Source organism: Chiloscyllium plagiosum, unplaced genomic scaffold, assembly GCF_037043375.1.
Source record: "Chiloscyllium plagiosum isolate Xiang-an unplaced genomic scaffold, Cpla_swu_hap1 HiC_scaffold_45, whole genome shotgun sequence".
NCBI classification, from domain to species: Eukaryota; Metazoa; Chordata; class Chondrichthyes; order Orectolobiformes; family Hemiscylliidae; genus Chiloscyllium; species Chiloscyllium plagiosum.
The window spans coordinates 99976709-99995999 of NW_028270183.1; positions in this window are offsets into that span (position 1 = coordinate 99976709).

Here is a 19291-nt window from a genome sequence, read left to right on the forward strand (position 1 = left end):
GTCCTTCATCTACAATGCATAAGTCAGAAGTGTGATAGAAGACTCCCAATTTGCCTTGATGAGTGCAGCCCCAACAACACTCAAGAAGCTTTATACCATCCAGGACAAAGCAACCAGTTTGATTGTCCCTACATCCACAATGCTCCACCATCGACGCTCAGCAGCAGCAGTGTTTTACTATCTATATGCTGCAGTGAAATGATTCATCAAAGATCCTCAGAGACCATCTTCCCAACACACGATCACGTCCATCTAGAAGGACAAGGGCTGCAGATGTATGGAAGTACTATCATCTTTATTCCCTCCAAGCCATTCACCACCCTGACTTGGAAATACATCACCGCTCCTTCATAGCCGCTGGGTCAGATTCCCGGAATTCCCTCCCTAATGGCATTGGAGGTCAACAGCAGCAGGTGGACTGCAGCGTTCAACAAGGCAGCTCATCACCACCTTCTCAAGGGCAACTAGGGACAGGCAATAAATGCTGGCCCAGCCAGTGACACCCAAATTCACGAAATAAATAAATAGAAATTAACAGAGGCCGGTTGCTGAGGTGTCGCAGGGATCGGTGCTTGGGGCCCAGCTGTTCACAATACCCATTAAACATTGGGTTGCTGGAATCAGATACAATATATCCCAGCCTGCTGACAGCACTAACGGATGTGGGATTGTGAGTGGGTGAGGAGGATGTAAAAAAGCACCGAGAAGACTAAGACAAGTGGAGTGAATGGGTAAATACGTGACAGATGGAGAACAATGTGGATAGAGGTGATGGTGTGCCCTTTGGTGGAAACGATAAATTGGCAGCCTACCATTTGAAAAGGATTGGTTGAAACATGTTGATTTACAAAGGGACGTATGCTCCTTTTTGTTGTTTCCTTCTGCATGAACCTCTGAGGTCCCTGCAGCGCAGTGAGTCCTGCAACCAGAAGTCAGTACTGGGCATGGCATTGGCACGCTACCCAGTGTATATACAACCAGCAAGTGGGGAGCTATAACATTGAAAAGGATCTGGATCTCCTTGTACAACAGTCACTGAAAGCAATATTGCAGGAAAGAAAGCAGGAAAGAAGATAAATGGTGTGCTGACCATCATTTCAGGGGGATGTGAGTCCAGGAGAAATGGTGTCTTACTGTAGCTGTACAGGGACTTGGTGAGACATCATCTCAAACATTGTGCAGTATTGTGGACAGTTCTCATGTCCATACCTAATAAAGGACAAACCTGACATTGACAGAGAGCAGTGAAGGATGACCAGACTGATATCTGGGATGGCGAGCTTGTTGTGGGAGCAGAGTTTGTGGTGACTGAGCCAGTATTCCATGGGGTTTAGGAAAATGAGTGGAGAAATCACTGAAATGTACAAAACTCTGACAGGGTGAGACAGATTGGAAGCAGGGATGATAATTCCCCTGGCTGGTACAGGCAGGTCACTCTGCATTGAGATGAGAATAAATGCCTGTACTCACTAACTGGTGAACATGAGGAATTCGCTTGCACTGGAAACCAAGACACTGATTATCAATAATGATTTAGAGACAGTAAAGGGATGGTGGGAGAGCAGGAGTACGGTGTGGAAATGAAAAGCCAACCATCATTATATTGAGTTGGGTAGCAAACTCGATGGACCAAACTATTGCACCGCCTATTTTATAGCTTCCCAAGGTTACTCACATTAACGGATATGTATATCGTGTGGGGCAAGTGCATTGCGGAGATTTTTTTCATGAACTAGAATGGGGAGGCTCAAAGTGTTGTATGACCTACTCCTTTCCCAATGTTTCTGTGCAGTCTGTGGGAAAGCTCTGTAAATGCTGTCACAAGCTCTCAGATGTTAGGAAGGAGGTCACTGCAGGGTCGACAGGACTATGTTCCCATTCCCTTTACCGACACTGATGCTGAAGCGGGTGTTCTGTCCGGCTTCATCCTTTCAGACCTCGGAGTAGTTTGATACAAATGAGTGTCTTGATTGGCCGTTTCAGAGACCATTGAAATGTTTATCACATGTCAGGGTCTTTGGAGTCAGTTTTAGGCCAGCCCAGAAAATCACGGGAGATTCACTTCCTAAAAGTACATTGGAGAAGGAAATTCTGTTTACAATCCATATTGGCTTCAAGGTCACTGTTACTGACACCAGATTTTAGATCTCGATATTTTATTAATTGCTTTTAACTTCCACCCGCTGCCAGAGTATTAGCCTGGTCTGGATTAATAATCCAGTGACATTTCCACAGCACCCTATCCACATGGGGATCTATCGGAAACCATACTGAACGGGTTACTTCTGTGCTGCTTGACACTCTGTCAAAAAGAACTCTCACCAATTTGGCTGTTATGATGGGACTGAGGGGGTAGTAATTGGTCAGTATGTAATATTTCCCGTCTTAGTGGACAGGTCACAGCTGAATAATTTTCCACATTGCCAGGGAGATGTCAGGTTTGGAGCTGGAATGAACCAGCTTCCCCAGGGACACGGCTTGTTGTGCAGCACAAGTCGTCAGTCCTATTGCAGGAATGGGGTCAGGACCCATTGTCTGTGTCGTATCTACTGTGTTCCGCTGTTTCTTCATGTCACATGCAGCGAATCAAATTGGCTGAAGACTGACATCTGTGATTTTGTGGGCATAATGATGAGAGTGAGGTGTATCATCGACTCAACACTTATGGCAGAGGATGGTGCAGAGAAAACATCCTTCTCTTTTACACTGATGTGCAGGTCTGTACTATTATTTAGGATGGGGATGTTTGTGGAGCCCTCTCCTCCAGTCATTTGTTTAATCGTCCATCACCATTTATGACTGACTGTGGCAGAACTGCAGGGCTTCGATCAGATCTGTTGGTCAAGTCCCGTAGCTTTAATGAGTTAGCATCAGGTTAAGGTTCATGTGATTCTGACTCTGCCATGTTCACCCACACTCGTCACTGAGCCATAGATGGTATTGGTGGTAATGACAGACTGAGGTGTCATCCTGGCAAAAGGTTACAGGTTGTGGTTGAATGCTGTTCTGCTTCTCCTGCTGCTGTGGTTTACAGCACTACATAAATACGCAGTTTCGAGCTGCAATATCTGCAATGCAATTCTGCTGCCTGTTCCCCAATTCTCAGAGACCCATTCACCCATCAGCCCTGAACTCAGTGACCTAACCTGGTTTCTGATGTGGAAATACTTCCATTTTCAAATTCTCATCCTGCTGAGGGTCTGTCTCCCCGGGTCTTGCTTCCAATCTGACACTTTCCACAAAAACATTTAACTGATCTTAATTTAAAAATTTAATTCAAATGTTTAATTCACCTGAATCTTTTTCCTTGAGAAATGCCATCTTCTGTGTTTAAAGTAAATGTGTTTCCTCTGTTTCTCTCCCTGGCCATGATTAACATCTCTGTAGACAATAGACCATAGGTGCAGGAGTAGGCCATTCTGCCCTTCGAGCCTGCACCACCATTCAATATGATCATGGCTGATCATCCTTAATCAGTATCCTGTTCCTGCCTTATTTCCATAACCCTTGATTCCACTATCCCTAAGAACTCTATCCAACTCTTTCTGAAATGAATCTGGAGACTGGGCCGCCACTGCCCTCTGGGGCAGAGCATTTCACACAGCCACCACTCTCTGGGTGAAGAAGTTTCTCCTCATCTCTGTCCTAAATGGTCTACCCCATATTTTTAAGCTGTGTCCTGCCTCCAGAGTGTCCAATCCTTTAATAATCTTACATGTCTCAATCAGATTCCCTCTCAGTCTTCTAAACTCAAGAGTATACAAGCCCAGTCGCTCCAGTCTTTCAGCGTAAGGTAATCCCGCCATTCCAGGAATTGACCTTGTAAACCTACGCTGCACTCCCTCAATAGCCAGAATGTATTTCCTCAAATTTGGAGACCAGAACTGCACACAATACTCCAGGTGTGGTCTCACCAGGGCCCTGTACAGCTGCAGAAGAACCTCTTTGCTTTTATACTCAATACCTCTTGTTATGAAGGCCAGCAATGTATTAGCCTTCTTCACTACCTGCTGTACCTGCATGCTTACCTTCATTGATTGGTGTACAAGAACACCCAGGTCTCTTTGTACTGCCCCTTTACCTAAGTTGATTCCATTTTGGTAGGTAATCTGCCTTCCTGTTCTTGCCACCAAAGTGGATAACCATACATTTATCCAAATTAAACTGCATCTGCCATGCATCTGCCCACTCAACTAAACTGTTCAGGTCACCCTGTAATTTCCTAACATCCTCCTCACATTTCACCCTGCCACCCAGCTTAGTATCATCAGCAGATTTGCTAATGTTATTACTAATACCATCTTCTATATTATTAATATGTATTGTAAAAAGATGCGGTCCCAGCACTGATCCCTGCGATACCCACTGGTCACTGCCTGCCATTCCAAAATAGAGCTGTTTATCACTACACTTTGTTTCCTGTCAGCCAACCAACTTTCAGTACAAGTTATTACTTTGCCCCCAATACCATGCGCCCTAATTTTGCTCACTAACCTCCTATGTGGGACTTCATCAAAAGCTTTCTGAAAGTCCAGGTACACTACATCTACTGGATCTCCCATGTCCATCTTCAGAGTTACATCCTCAAAAAATCCAGAAGATTAGTCAAGCATGATTCCCCTTCATAAATCCATGCTGACTCTGACCTATCCTGTTACTACTATCCAGATGTGTCGTAATTTCATCCTTTATAATCGACTCCAGCATCTTTCCCACCACTGATGTCAGACTGACTGGTTTATAATTTCCTGCTTTCTCTCTCCCACCTTTCTTAAAAAGTGGTCCAACATTAGTCACCCTTCAATCCGCAGGAACTGATCCCTAATCTATCGAACTCTGGAAAACAATTACCAACGCATCCACGATTTTTCGAGCCACCTCCTTCAGTACCCGGGTTCTAGACCATCAGGCCCCGGGGACATATCAACCTTCAGATCTAACAGTCTTTCCAACACCAATTCCTGGCAAATATAAATTCCCTTCAGTTCAGGTCCTTCAGCCACTGTTACCTCAGGGATTGTTTGTGTCTTGCCCAGTGAACACAGATCCGAACTACCAATCAATTCTTCTGCCATTTCTTTGTTCCCCGTAATATATTTCCCTGTTTCTGTCTTCAATGGCCAAATTTTAGTCTTCACCATTTTGTTTTTTGCCTTTCACATACCTAAAAAAGCTTTTACTATCCCCCTTTATATTTTTGGCCAGTTAACTTCGTACCTCATTTTTTTTTCTCCGCATATTTCCTTCTTAGTAATCCTCTTTTGTTCTTTAAAAGCTTCCGAGTCCCCAGTTTTCCCACTTATTTTTGCTGTGTTATACTTTTTCTCTTTTAACTTTATATGTTTCTTAACTTCCCTCGTCAGCCACGGCCACCCATGACTCCTCCTCGGATCTTTCTTCCTTTTTGGAATGAACTGATCCTGCATCTTCTGCATTATACACTGAAGTATCTGCCATTGTTCCTCCACTGTCATCCCTGCTAAGGTTTTGCACCATTGAACTTTGGTCAGCTCCTCCCTCATAGCTCCATTATTCCCTTTATTCAACAGAAATATTATCACTTCCGATTGTACTCTCTCCCTCTCAAATTGCAGATTGAAACTTATTGGATTATGGTCACTACTTCCCAATTGCTCCTTCACTTCGAAGTTCCTGATCAATTCTAGTTCGTTGCACAATACCAGATCCAGCATTGCCTTCTCCCTGGTCGGCTCCAGCACCAGCTGTTCTAAGAATTCATCTCTGAGGCACTCCACAAAGTCTCTTTCTTGGGGTCCAATACAATCCTGATTCTCCCGGTCTACCTGCACGTTGAAATCCCCAATAACAACTGTAGTAATATTTTTGCGACAGGCCAATTTCAGCTCCTGATTTCACTTATATCCGACATCCAGACTACTGTTTGGGGGCCTATAGATAACTCCCAAGAGGGTCTTGTTACGCTGAGAATTTCTCAGCTCTATCCACACTGACTCTACGTCCCCTGACTCTAGGTTCCCCCCGCACAAGGGACTGAATATCACCACTTACCAACAGGGCCATCCCACCCCCTCTGCCCGTCAGTTTGTCCTTATGATAGCACGTGTAGCCTTGAATATTCATTTTGCAAGCGCTGTCCACTTGAAGCCACGTCTCAGCTATCACTAGAATATGGTATCTGCCAATTTTCAAAAGAGCCTCAAGCTCATCCATCTTATTTATCATACTTCGTGCATTCATATTTAAAGTATCTTTTTAATTTGTTACTGCCCTCACTCTTCTCATCAACTCCTATTTCATGCAACCTTACGTTATGATTCCTTTTTGCGTTTTCTGCTTCATTGATACAGTTGTCTTTCTTGACTTCCCTTGTTCTAACTTTCCCTTCAATTGCCTTCTTAAACATCCAGGTTGTCCCCTCCACCATCCCCCCCCCCCCCCCCCCCACTTAGTTTAAACGCAGCTGTGTTGCAGTAGCAAACCTGCCTGCCAAAATGCTGGTCTCCAACCGATGAAGGTGCAAACCGTCTCTCTTGTATAATTTATGCTTACCACAAAACATACCCCAGTGATCCAAGAATTTAAATCCTTGCTTCCTGCACCAGTTCCCCAGCCACACGTTCAAGTCCATTATCTCCCTGTTTCTGGCCTCATCAGATTGAGGAACTGGAAACTAACCGGAGATAACCACCCTGGACATCCTGCTTTTCAGCCTTCTTCCTAGTTCTCCGAAGTCCCGCTGTAGTATGTTCCTCCTCTTCTTCCCAACATCATTTGTGCCAACATGTACCACCACGTTTGGCTCTTCACCTTAGTCCTTGAGGATTTCCTGCACTCTGTCTGTGACGTCTTTAACCCTGGCACCAGGAAGGCAACACACTATCCTTAAGTCCCGCCTGCTGCCACAAAACCCCGTCAGTTCCTCTCACTGTGGAGTCCCCTATTACCACGGCTCTGTGTGATGTCCGACTCTACCGCTCTGTCTCCACGCCAACTTTTGATTGACAGACCTGGCTGCCTGGCGGACTGGCAGTGTCATCTGTCTCTACTGCTTCCAAAAGATTCAACTTGTTCCTGACAGGTACTTTCCCCGGAGTCTCTTGCACCTGTCTCCTCTCTGCCTTCCACATCGTCTGCTCTCTTCTGCTCTTTTCTGGTATGGTCGGTGTAATAACCTCACTGAAGGTCTTGCCCAGAAAGATACCGTTCTCTCGGATGAGCTTAAGGTCCTCGAGTTCTTTCATCAGCGCTGAAACATGCTAGGTCAGTAGCTGAACGTGCACACACTTTCCACACTTAAACGAGCCATACAGACCAGAGTCGTTGACCTCCCACATCAAGCACTTAGCGCACTGAACTAGCTGGGCAGTCATGTCTTCATCCTCTTCAACTGTGGCGCAATCATTTCACTCAACCTCCTTGTCAAAGACTTCTGAGCAAAAGCCTCACTCTTCACTCCACAGGAACTTCCTTGGACCCTGTAGTGTCAGTGATGCCAGCCTTATGTAGTTTCAGAGCCATTGAATTCTCTGGATTCCAATCATCTTCACCACGTTGTATGTTTCCTCTTTTGGTCTGAGGCCTTATCACTCATGGCTGCCTTGTCCCTCAATGTTTGGCAATTCCTGTGTGCTGTGGTCCTTTGTACAGTGCGCATACAATATGTTCAAATGCTGGGTCTGATGCCAGAACTTTTCTTTCCAATAATATGACAGACACTAACTTTGGAAAGAACCCAGCAGGCCAATATATTGAATTCCCGGAAGAAAGGGGATTAACTAAAATAAGTTGGGACACGAGAAGCAAGAATTTATAACACACATTCTGATAAGAATGAGACTAGAGTTGGGAATATCAGAAAAGAGGGAACGTTGAGAGAAAGGGAAGGTATCACTTCAGATGAGGATCAAATAATGTTTTAATGCTTTATAAATTTTGTACATCATGTGCATCATTTTTCGTTGACTGTCTCTCCGTTGTTCATTCCGAATGTGTTGTACACATATGAAAATTTTTATTTATCTGAACACACACCGATTAAACAGTGTATATAAAATCATTTTTCCTCCATTTCAAACTGTCCTGTTGTCGTGCTAGCAGGACATGTGAACACCAACTGGCCATCAAAAGACATGACCCACTATCATAAAGAAGGACACAACATTGACTGTGACAACACACACTTCCTAGGATAAAGCCACGCACGAAACTTCTGAGAAGCATGACATTCTAGCCAGAAGTACATCAATAAACACATCAATTTAGATCCTATCTACCTTCCCTTGAAAAAAACTGGAAATAACATCATGCGCCTTAAGAAACCAAGGCCTATAAATAGAAAGACAGGACATACCAACAGTGCGTCACCAGAGACTCTCCCTGATGATGTTACCTAGTCATGGTGACGAAACATCCGAAAACAAACCTTCAAGCTCAGCGAGCTCACTTACATACTTGTAAATGGCTATCTTTCTCTTAATAGTGGAATTTGGGACTTCTCTGTCATTCATCTTTTAACAGATTACGAGGCGAGGTGAGTTTTTCTGTGTGGGTGGTTTTAATAAACAGAGGGGTTAGACATTGACATCATAACGGTTTGAGGGCTTGTCGTATGGGATTTGAACAGATTTGGGATACAAAAGGTCCCAGCAGATTCCATCACTTGGCAGTTAGTGACCTAGATCTTCAAATAAAACAGGTGACAAAATTCATTTAATTTTGCTTCCTTGTGGTTGGTTAAATTAAAAGAAATGGCTTTTAACATTACTGAAGAGGTTCTGAGATTTGAAGATGATTCACAAGTTTGCCGACAAAGTTTAGAAAGACAAAGGAAGGGCATACTTTTAGAATTAACATGTAGATTAGAATTGGGTTTCACCAGGGACAAAAGGAAAGCTATCACCATAATGGAGTTGGTCAAGCACTTTGGTGTATCAGAGAAGCAGGAAACTGCAGTCGAGTTGGAAAAAAACTTAAATTGCAAGTGGGGCAACTGGAGTTAGAAGATAAAGAGAGAGACTGAAAGAGGTAGGTAAGTAACAGGTAGTAATAAAACCAGAATCTTTCTTGCCAATTCCTGTATTCGTAGAACCTTTCACGCGGCTTATGATTAATTGTGGAGCTCCCCTTTCTAAAGTAAAAGTGGAAACCAATATTTGCTGATCATAATGGATGTGTCTACCAGATTTCCATGGATAATTCCATTATGGGGTGTTAAGGCAAAAAGGGAGGTAGAGGAGTTGTTGGTACCTTTACTCACTGAGAGCTGTGCAGTGTGATTCAGACAGACCAAGGGTCTCATTTTACCGCTCAGCTGTTTACGGACGTCATGGATAGCTTCGGCACACAGCAGTTTAAATCAAGTGCATCGCATCCCGAATCGCAGGGGGCCTTGGAAAGTTAGCATCAGAAGCTGAAGACAATATTAACAGCGTACTGTCAGAATTACCCAAATGATTGGAATAAAGGCGTCTCATTATTTGTTTGACATTGGAGATGCCCCAAATAAATCTGCTCACTTTACATCCTTTGAGTTAATATTCATATATGAAGTGAGAGGTCCTTTGAAATTAATTAAATTTAAATTGACAGGACCGAAGTCGGAGATCTCACACTTGGATGATGTATCTGAGGTAAGGGAGAAATTAGATGGAGTAGGTGAGTTAGCTAAACAACACCTGAAGAGGGCACAGCATGGAATGAAGCAGGTGACAGATAAAAACGCTGAAACTTTGACGATTTCCCGTGGGATGACATATTAGTATTGCCAGCAGTGGTAGGAAATTCCTTCAAAGCCAGGTTTAGTGGCCCCTTTCAAATTAAAAAAATGTTGAGTCAGTTAAACTATCTGGTAAAGGTACTGGATATGACAAAAAATGCTAGAGAATGTCATGTGAATGAATAATGCTCCAGATACATTGAAGACTCCGGAACAGAGTTGTGGCCAGCTGAATAAATTGTGCAGTTTATCTGTATGATGTAGTGATCGTTAGCAAGTGATTGAAAGCTCACATGTTAGAGTTGGCAGAGCATGTTGAATGATTGCAAGAAGCAAACTTGGTAATAAACTTAAAGAAAACAGAATTCGCGAAGGCAGAGGTGATGTTCTTGGGACATTACATTGGACATGGAAGGTTGACCCCACGGAACACAAAGACGAACGGCTTTGAGGAATTTCCACGACCATCCTCGAAGAAAGAGGTGCTTCGATTTTTGGAACTGAGTGGATTCTATCGGAAGTTTGTTGCAAACGTCAGCAGCGTATTGGCACCCCTGATGGATTTATTAAAGAAGAACACAGAATTGTGGTGGACAGAACAATGCCAGGAGGCATTAGAGAATTTTAAAGCCGGATTAATCATCGCACCAGTTTTAGCTGCACTAAATATTTTTAAAAATTTGAAAATTGTATTTGATGCTCGGGGTATAGGTGTCGGAGAAGTATTGATACAGCAAGATGATGTTGGAATTGAATGGCCAATTAGCTACTTGTCGAAAAAAACAATATCCACCAGAAAGAAAATACAAAATCTCCCTTATTGTAAAAGAATGATTAAGTTTCGCACGGGACTGACAATGTTTTGATGTTTGGATTAGTGGTGCTGGAAGAGCACAGCAATTCAGGCAGTCCGAGGATTTTGCCTGTCCTCGGATGCTGCCTGAATTGCTGTGCTCTTCCAGCACCACTAATCCAGAATCTGGTTTCCAGCATCTGCAGTCATTGTTTTTACCTCAATATTTTGATGTTTATATGACAAACAAATTGTCAGAGATGGTTGTGGACAACGACAAACCTCTCGCATATTTTTTAATATTTAAAGAACAGAATATTTCATTGGAATCTTATGTTACCGACTTTAACCTTACAAAACGTACATGCAGTGGGTCCTAAAATGTGATAGCAGATGTGTTATCCCAGATTTAAAGGAAAAAGTTTCGATAAGATTTGACTTATTGCAGTGTCATATTTGTGTGCAGAATTAATATGTATGGTATGGCTGAGATTAATACTTTTGGAATTCATAATAATGGGATTAAGAATTAGAGGAAAAGAAATGAAACCATTTTTTCATTCTGCTGGTTCATGTTTTTTTTTCTGAAGTGGGGAGGTCTTATGAAGCCGATGGCATGTCCGGTCACTTTCAGACAGAACGGGTTTTGCTGAATAGAAAGTACAGCCACAGATGCCAGCGAAAGGTCAATCTGTTCCACATGTCACCATTAGCTGGGGAATGGATACCTGAGTTTTGGTTTCTGTTTTGACAACAATTCAAATAAAACCAAAGAGTTTAAATAACGCTCAGGATACCAGAAGCCAACGGAATTTGAATATAATTGTTTGGACACCTGGAAAGCAATCAAATTATGAGAATTATTGTATCATGGGGAGTATATAATCCCAGCATTTTGAACACTAGAGGGAGAGCCACTGCCATCCAACAGCAGTGTAACTGCTGTAGAGCAGGAGTGTTAACTGGCCATCTCAAACACTTTCTATCAAATATACATGTCCATTTAAAAGCTACTTGCAATATTTTAAAAAAATGACCCAGGGAGATCAGCAGCTGGAAGAGTGAAAACAGCGGGGATTCTGTGTGGTCTTGAGATTGTAATGTTTAATATGTGGGTTGTTGGAACAGCATATTTTTACACAGTTGGAGTCAGATATTAAGTAGTTAAGAAAAGAGCGGCGTATATTTGAGAATAGTTGTTGTTTAGTATTCACTATTAAAGATAAGAAATTAACTTGTTATTTTTTGTTTAAATAGTGGAATGTAGGAGATCTGTGTTGCTCATATTTTAAAAGATTACGAGCTTTTCTGGGTGTTTGGCTTTAATTAACAGAGGGGTTCAACTCTACTTTGTAAATGCCCACCCACGCTCACCCCATTTCCCTGCAGTTGGCCCATATCCTTCCAGTCCTTTCCTATCCACATATTTATCCAAATGTTTTTGAAATATTGTTAATGTACCCCCTCAGAGCCATCTGCTGGCACCTCAACCACGTACCATCTCTGGGTAAAGAAGTGACCCCCAGGTTCCCTTTTATTCCTTCCACTTTTACCTTAAACTGATCCCATCCAGTCCTCGATTCTCTACACCTTGGAAGAAGACTGAGAGCACTGACCCTATTCATATCCCTCGTGATCTTATATAGCTCTATTAGGACACCCTACACGCTAAGGAAAATGTCCTAGCTTGTCCAACATCTCCCTATATCTCAGACCATCGGGTCCTGGCAACGTCTTTGTGAATTTCTTCTGCACTCTTTCTAGTTTAATAACATCCGCCTGATAACAAAGGTGACAAAACTGAACACAATACTCCAAGTGCGGCCTTACCAAAGTCCTGTGTAACTGCAACATAAATTCCCAACTCTATACTCAATATCCTGCCTGATGAAGGCCAGTGTGCCAACAGCCTTCTTCGTTGCCCTCTCTACATGTGACTCCACTCTGAGAGAACAGTGCACCTGAACACCAAGGTCTCTCTGCCCACTACACCCCTTAAGGCCCTCTCAATCACCGTGAAACTCTTACCTTGATTTGATTTTCCATAATGCAAGACTTCACACTTCTATATTCAATTCCATTTGCAATTTCTCGGCCCACTTCCCCACCTGATTACGGTCCTGCTGCAATTTCTGATAATCTTCCTCACTGAACATGCTCCCACTCACTTTAATGTCATCTGCAAACTTACTAATCATATCTTGTACATTCTCAACCAGGTCATAGATAACAAACAGCAATGGACCCAGCCTCCAGTCTGACAAGCATCCTTCCACTAAACCCTCTGCTTCCTATCAACAAGCCAACTGTGTATCCAATTGGCCAGTTCCCCCAGCATTCCATGTGATGTAACCTTCCTGAACAGCCTACATGTGGAAACTTATCAAAGGTCTTACTGAAATCCATAGAGACTATGGCTGCTGCTCTGCCTTCGTCAACTTTCTTGGTCACTTCATCAAAGAACTCTAACAAATTTGGGAAGCATGATCTCCCACTCACAAGTCTATGCTGACTGCTCCGAAATAAACCCTGTGTAAGTAATGGGTGCAGTCAATGGTATGCTGTCCTTCATTGTAAGATGATTCGAGGACATAAGTAAAGCCATCTTCCTATTGTTGTAAAGCCTTGCTGAGAGATCATTTGGGGCACTCTGTACAGATTTGAACTCCTTTGTAAGAAATTATCTGCTTACCACAGATACGGGTGATGGTAACATGAGGATAGAGTGAAGAAGCTGAGTGTTCAATCAGTAGAGCTGTGAGAGACGAAGAAATGGTGATGCTGAAAAGCGAGGAGTGGCAGCGATCACTTATTTCCAAAAGAGACATTGATAGGGTGAGAAATTCCATACTTTACCTAGGATTGATTGGTTTGATTTATTGTCACGTGTACCTCAGTACAGGGAAACACTTTATTTATGAGCAGTGGAGGCAGGTCATAGTAAGGTTGAACAAGCAGATCATAAGGTGGAAATAGGCTTGGACAGAAGAAGGCGTTCAGGTTACACTGAACAGGACGTGCACTAGACAAGATCAACATGAGTAATACCATCATTATTTGAACTTAGAGAATCCATTAATCAGTCTAACGTGACTTTCCTAATAGTTTATATGTCTTAATTAACTTTCCCCACGTTATTGTGCAGTCGGTGTGTGAACCTGTACTGAACGCCATGTTGCTCACAATCCCTAACAGCAGCCACAATACATTCCATCTGAAACAGGTAGCCATTCCCGCCAGCATCCGCCCTACATAGAAACACCAGGCTGTCTTCTCGGAGATAAAAGATGCCTTTTTGAGACTTCACACAAGACATATAGCTTCCCTCCTCACCACTAGAAAACCACGTTAAGTGTGTATCATGAGCGACGGCGCCACGAGGAACAACGTGGAGCAATCTGTCTGTGCAGCCTCTGCTCCACTTGGTCATCATATTAGAGCATCATTAGGAGATAGTGAGGACTGTGGGTGCTGGAGATCAGAGTAGACAGTGGTTTGCTGGAAAAGCACAGCAGGAGAGTCGACGGTTTGGGCATAAGCCATTCATCAGGATCAGCATCAATTATCTCATTCTGTCCCCGTGTAAGTGCATTGAGGTGGGAATGGCCTCCTGCTATTCTGTCTAAGTGTCTCAAGGGATTGAATGGCTTCTTCATCGTCTGTTTGGACAGGGCCAAGAGCCTGATTGGGTTACCCCTGGTTCCTGTTTGACAGCCCGATGTGCTGACAAGTGTGATGATGTTGCAGCTTTAAGAGGTTATTTTGTCCTGGTTTCTTTTAAGAGAGAGATTGAATGATCGTTACCAAGCTGGCTAGTTAAGACCACTTGAGTAAACAGCTAGGGGAGCCTTGTGTTTATTTTAACAAAGACTGAATGGGTGTGGCCAGCTCTCACAGATTAGGATCTCTGGGTTTTGTTTTCTCAGTAATAAAAGAAACTATTGGGGTCTCCACATAGTTGGAAGCTTCAGTGGATGTCTCCTGGCTGCTACACTCTCTTAATTTTCTCTTGCTGCTGTTTTTAATTCCTGGATTGGAGAAATATTTGTGACATTCTGTGTCTGAATATTCCTTTTTGCCAAGGGCTGTGGTTATGCGATTTTCCTGTATTGGAACAGTTCATTAGTAATAGCTCCACGATCTATTATTCTGTTAACTTGGCCAATAGAATTAAGTTATTCTAAATTTCCCTTTCCTTGGTTTCATTTTATCTTCCGTGTTTAAATAAATGGTGTTTTGCTTCACAACGAGTAGTTTGACCAGTCACATTGCATCTGGAACAGACAGTTTACATTTCATTTAAAATATGAAAATATTAGAGTCTAGGTGACCGCCCTCAAATATTTTTGAGGGGCTCTGGCGTGGTCCATCACACTAGACTCCTTCTCTTCCTGAGTTATATGCTGGAGGCACTGAATGGGCTGTCCCTGTTCTTCTCCAATACTGTCAATGGTCTGAATGACTTCCTCATATTCCTGTGAAACCAGAGTGAGCTGCTGAATGAACTCTTGTTTTACTGTGGCAATGTGCAGTGTCAGGCAGTGCTGTTACATGAATGTTACAGACACTTTACCGGAACAAACCTGAGTGGTGTCTGGGTCTTGCTGCACATGGACAGAGACCGGTTCAGGAGCTGACGAGGGACAAAATGTTCTGAACATTGTGGAATCTTCAGTGACCATCCCCACATTCTGATCTTATGGTGGGGAGGGTGGGGGCGGGGAGACATTGATGAAGAAGCTGAAGATGTTTGTGAAGAGGAAGCTACCCTGAGGATCTCCCACAGAGCTGACCACATGACTAAGATGATGAACATCTTCCTTTGTGCCATGTTTGACCCCAAACACTGGAGAGTTTACTTTGATTCCCATAAAGTCCAGTTTTGTTAAGTTCCTTGATGCTTCAGAAGTTAACCACTGCCTTGATATTGGGGCCAGTCATTTTTGTCTGAACCCTTGTGTCAGCCTCTTTTGTTCATATCAAGAAGCCATGATAGGAGCAGCGGGTGCTTTCTTCAAACAGGTTGTATTGAATGTCAGGATTTCTGTTCTCAACACTGTTCGGGGAGCTAGATGACTGAAAGTATTTCAAGACAAGGTCGATGGATATTGACCTGTCAGAGAATTGAGGGCTCTGAAGAATTGGGAATGAAAGAGGATTTGAGACCAAGAGCATATCAGCCATGATCTTAGGGAAGGACAAGGCAGGCTTGGGGAGTGAACGACCTGCCCCTGTTTCTAATGTACTCACATTCTGTTATTGGAAAGTTAGTGGGTGTTATTTTCATGAATGTGCAATTACTGAATAGTGCAGCCAGGGAGACCAGAGAATTTTGTGAGTCATCTATAAGTTGTCTATATTCTCAGTGAATTTGGGTCTACAACATGACCAACAAATAAAGCACAAGTTGCAGAGAGGGGAAATTTTGTAAAGCGAGATGAGGGGCCTGTTTCATACCCAGCCTGGGTTTTCCAATTACATTTCCCAAATCACCTCAAAGCGTGTGGGACTGTCTTGAAGGGCTGAATGGTCTCCTTTGTTTCTGTGCATCAGGTTATAGATGTAAGTAGCCTCGAACCGCTCCTCTCTAGCAGGTATGAGGGGCTGAATGGAACACAGGAACATGGGACTGAGGAGCAGGAGTGGGACATTCGATACTTTGAGCCTTCTCCACCAGGCAGTAAGATTGTGGTTGATCAGTTTGGGGTCTCAGCCCCACTTTCCTGACTGTTTCCGATTATCCGTGACTCACTTCCCTGTCAAATATTTAACTAACGCAGTTTTCAGTCCATGTGAACATCGAGGCACAATAAAAACTTCTAGTGAAGAGATTTCCCACTTGAAAGGTCCTTTACGAATTTTTCGTCATTCTTCTTATAGAATCAGAGAGTCCTGCAGAACGGAAACAGACCCGTTAGTCCATCTGTTCACTCCGGTCAGATATCAAATCTGATTTAGTCCCATTTGCCAGCATTTGGCCAATATTCCTCCTGTGGTTGTACCCAACTTGACCACTTCCTTTGACAGCAATTTTTGTACACACAACACTCTGTGTGAAACATTTATCTTCAGGTCCTTTCTAAATCATTCGCCCTCTCGCCTTCAACCTATGCTCTCTTGTTCTGGACTCCCCTATACTGGGATTAGAACGTGGCTATTCAGAATATCCATGCCCCTGATGATTTTATACACCTCTATAATGTCACCCCTCAGCCTCTTACACTCCAGGGGGAAACACCTCAACCTAATCAACCTCTCCCCGAAGCTCAAACCTCCAGTCCTGGGTCATCTGTATAAATCTTTTCTGCAGACAACCGAGTTGTACACAATATTCTTAAAGTGGCCTCACCAACATCCTGGGAGAGTTGGATTTGGCTGAATTCCCTTTGCTTTAGACAGTGAGGAGATTCCAGTGAATTCTGGTTAGGGATCACCCAAAGGGTAGCACGGTAGTTAGCACTGCTGCCTCACAGCACCAGGGAATTGGATTTGATTCCAGCCTTGGGTGACTGTCTATGTGGAGTTTGCACATTCTCCTCTTGTCTGTGTGAGCTTCTAATGGGTGATCCAGTTTCCTATCACAGCTCAAACTGTGTAGGTTCGGTGGATTGGTCATGCTAAATTATCTGTAGTGTTCAGGGATATCTCGATTACGTACATTCGTCAGAGGTAAATATAGGGAAATGGATTGGGAAGGTGGATATGGACTTGTTGGCCCGAAAGGCCTGTTTCCACACTGCAGGGATTCCATTAAAATAAGAATGGTAATGATGACTTTAGAGGTTTGTTTTTAGCTCGCACACATTGCTGTGATGAGGAACAATGAAGGAGTGAGAGTGCAAGAGGCCGTTCCTTCTCAGGCAGATTACATTTTCTCCCTCTCTGAGCTGAATCACACAGGAATGTCATCCTTTCCCAAACTGTACCATGTGAGTTCTCCTTGTACATTGTCCAAACTATGTCCCCATCACATTCCCTGTTCCATGTCGGTGCACCATTGCTGCTGTCATACACAGAGCCATAACCTTAGCAGAAAATGGTCTCGGTCATTTTGAAATATGTTTACATGTCCCTGCGTCATTAAAAAAATAAAATGTTTAATTTATTCAGAATACCTGTGTTAAAATGAATGCATTTTTTAAACAAATACAGAAATTGCTGGAAAAGCTCACCAGGTCTCTCAGTACCCATATGCTGTATTTGTACCAGCCTCCACCACATCCTCTGGCAGCTCATTCCATACACACACCACACTCTGTGTGAAAAGGTGCCCTTTAGGCCTCATCAAAACCTTTCCCCTCTCACTTTCAAACAATGCCTTCTCGTATTGGACGCCCCTAACCTGGGGAAAACCCCTGACTACTCACCCTATCCATGACCATTCTGATTTTATAAACCTTTACTGCTGCGAAATGTGACTCCAATCAACACGAATCGCTGTACTTTCAGTCATCCTGGGCCTAAATTCTGAAATTCAATACTGATACCTCTTCCTTCTCCATCAAGTCACAATTCTAAATCCATTTTAATCAGTTTGTTCAGATGTATTATGAGACACTTCTGTGGGATTTGCACCTGGACCTTTGTGCCCGGAGGTACGGACACTAGCATCACTCGGCAATACCCATAAAGCTGCAACATTATTCTCCTGTGTGTTTGTTCATCAGCCTGTTCTAACATGCTGGGACATACCTCTGCAACAGGCAGGACTTGAATCCAGTCCTTCTAGTCCAGAGCTTGGAACACTACCACTTAATTTCAGGAATTGGAATCAAATCCAGAGATCTGGCTCAGAGGCAGGGACACTACCCAGCACACTACCATACCCAGATTTTGAGTCATATTTTAGAGCCCACTTTCAGCTCGGTGTGGATGTATTACAATCAGGTTACCCTTACTGAATTACATAAAACAATTTGTATTATTAATCAAATGCAAGATATTTGTCTCAACTGTAGGATGTTGAGTGTACGTGCTGTGCCATCGAAATTAACTATGACCATCTTTAATCGCTATTATCTGTAGTCTGCAATATTAGGGAAAGAAATCCTGCAGACACACTCTGCCCAATGAAGGGTCTCAAATAGATGTTTATTACTGAACAGCAGAGATGAAGGAAGAGCTTAATTTCTGGTCTCAAAACACCGATCACTCTTAACCAACTCTAACGTGCGACTGCCTTCTTCCTAAACCAATGAAATGATACCTGGCCGGTTATTACTGTCCAGCCTCTCTTCCTCACTGACTGTGTCTTCAATCTGTCCCCCCCCCCCCCCTCTATCCACACAAGGCAACCCAAGCTCGGGGTCTTTGTGAAAATCAAGGCCGTAGTGTGCAGGCCTCCTGAAGAGGGGGCAATAATATCACACACTGGACTGAGGGGTGGCAGATGGAGTTTAGTTTGGATTAATGCGAAGTATTGGTTTTGGTAAATCAAACAAGAGCAGGATCTATACAATTAAAAGCAGGGCCTTTGGCAGTGTTGTAGGACAGAGACCTAGACCGTCAGGTATAATTCTTTAAAATTTGCATCTCATACAGATAGTGTGGTTAAGAAGGTGTTTAACACACTTGTCTTCATTGGTCAGAGTATTGGAATTGGGAAGTCATGTTGTGGTTGTACAGGACATTGGTGAGACCTCTTCTGGAATACTGTGTTCAGTCTGGTCATCCTGCCTGCTCATTCCATAGGCACACCACCCTCTGGGTGAAAAAGCTGCCCCTTAGGTCACTTTTAAATGTTTCCCCTCTCACCTTAAACCTATGTCCTCTAGCTTTGGTCTCCCTGTACCCTTCGAAAA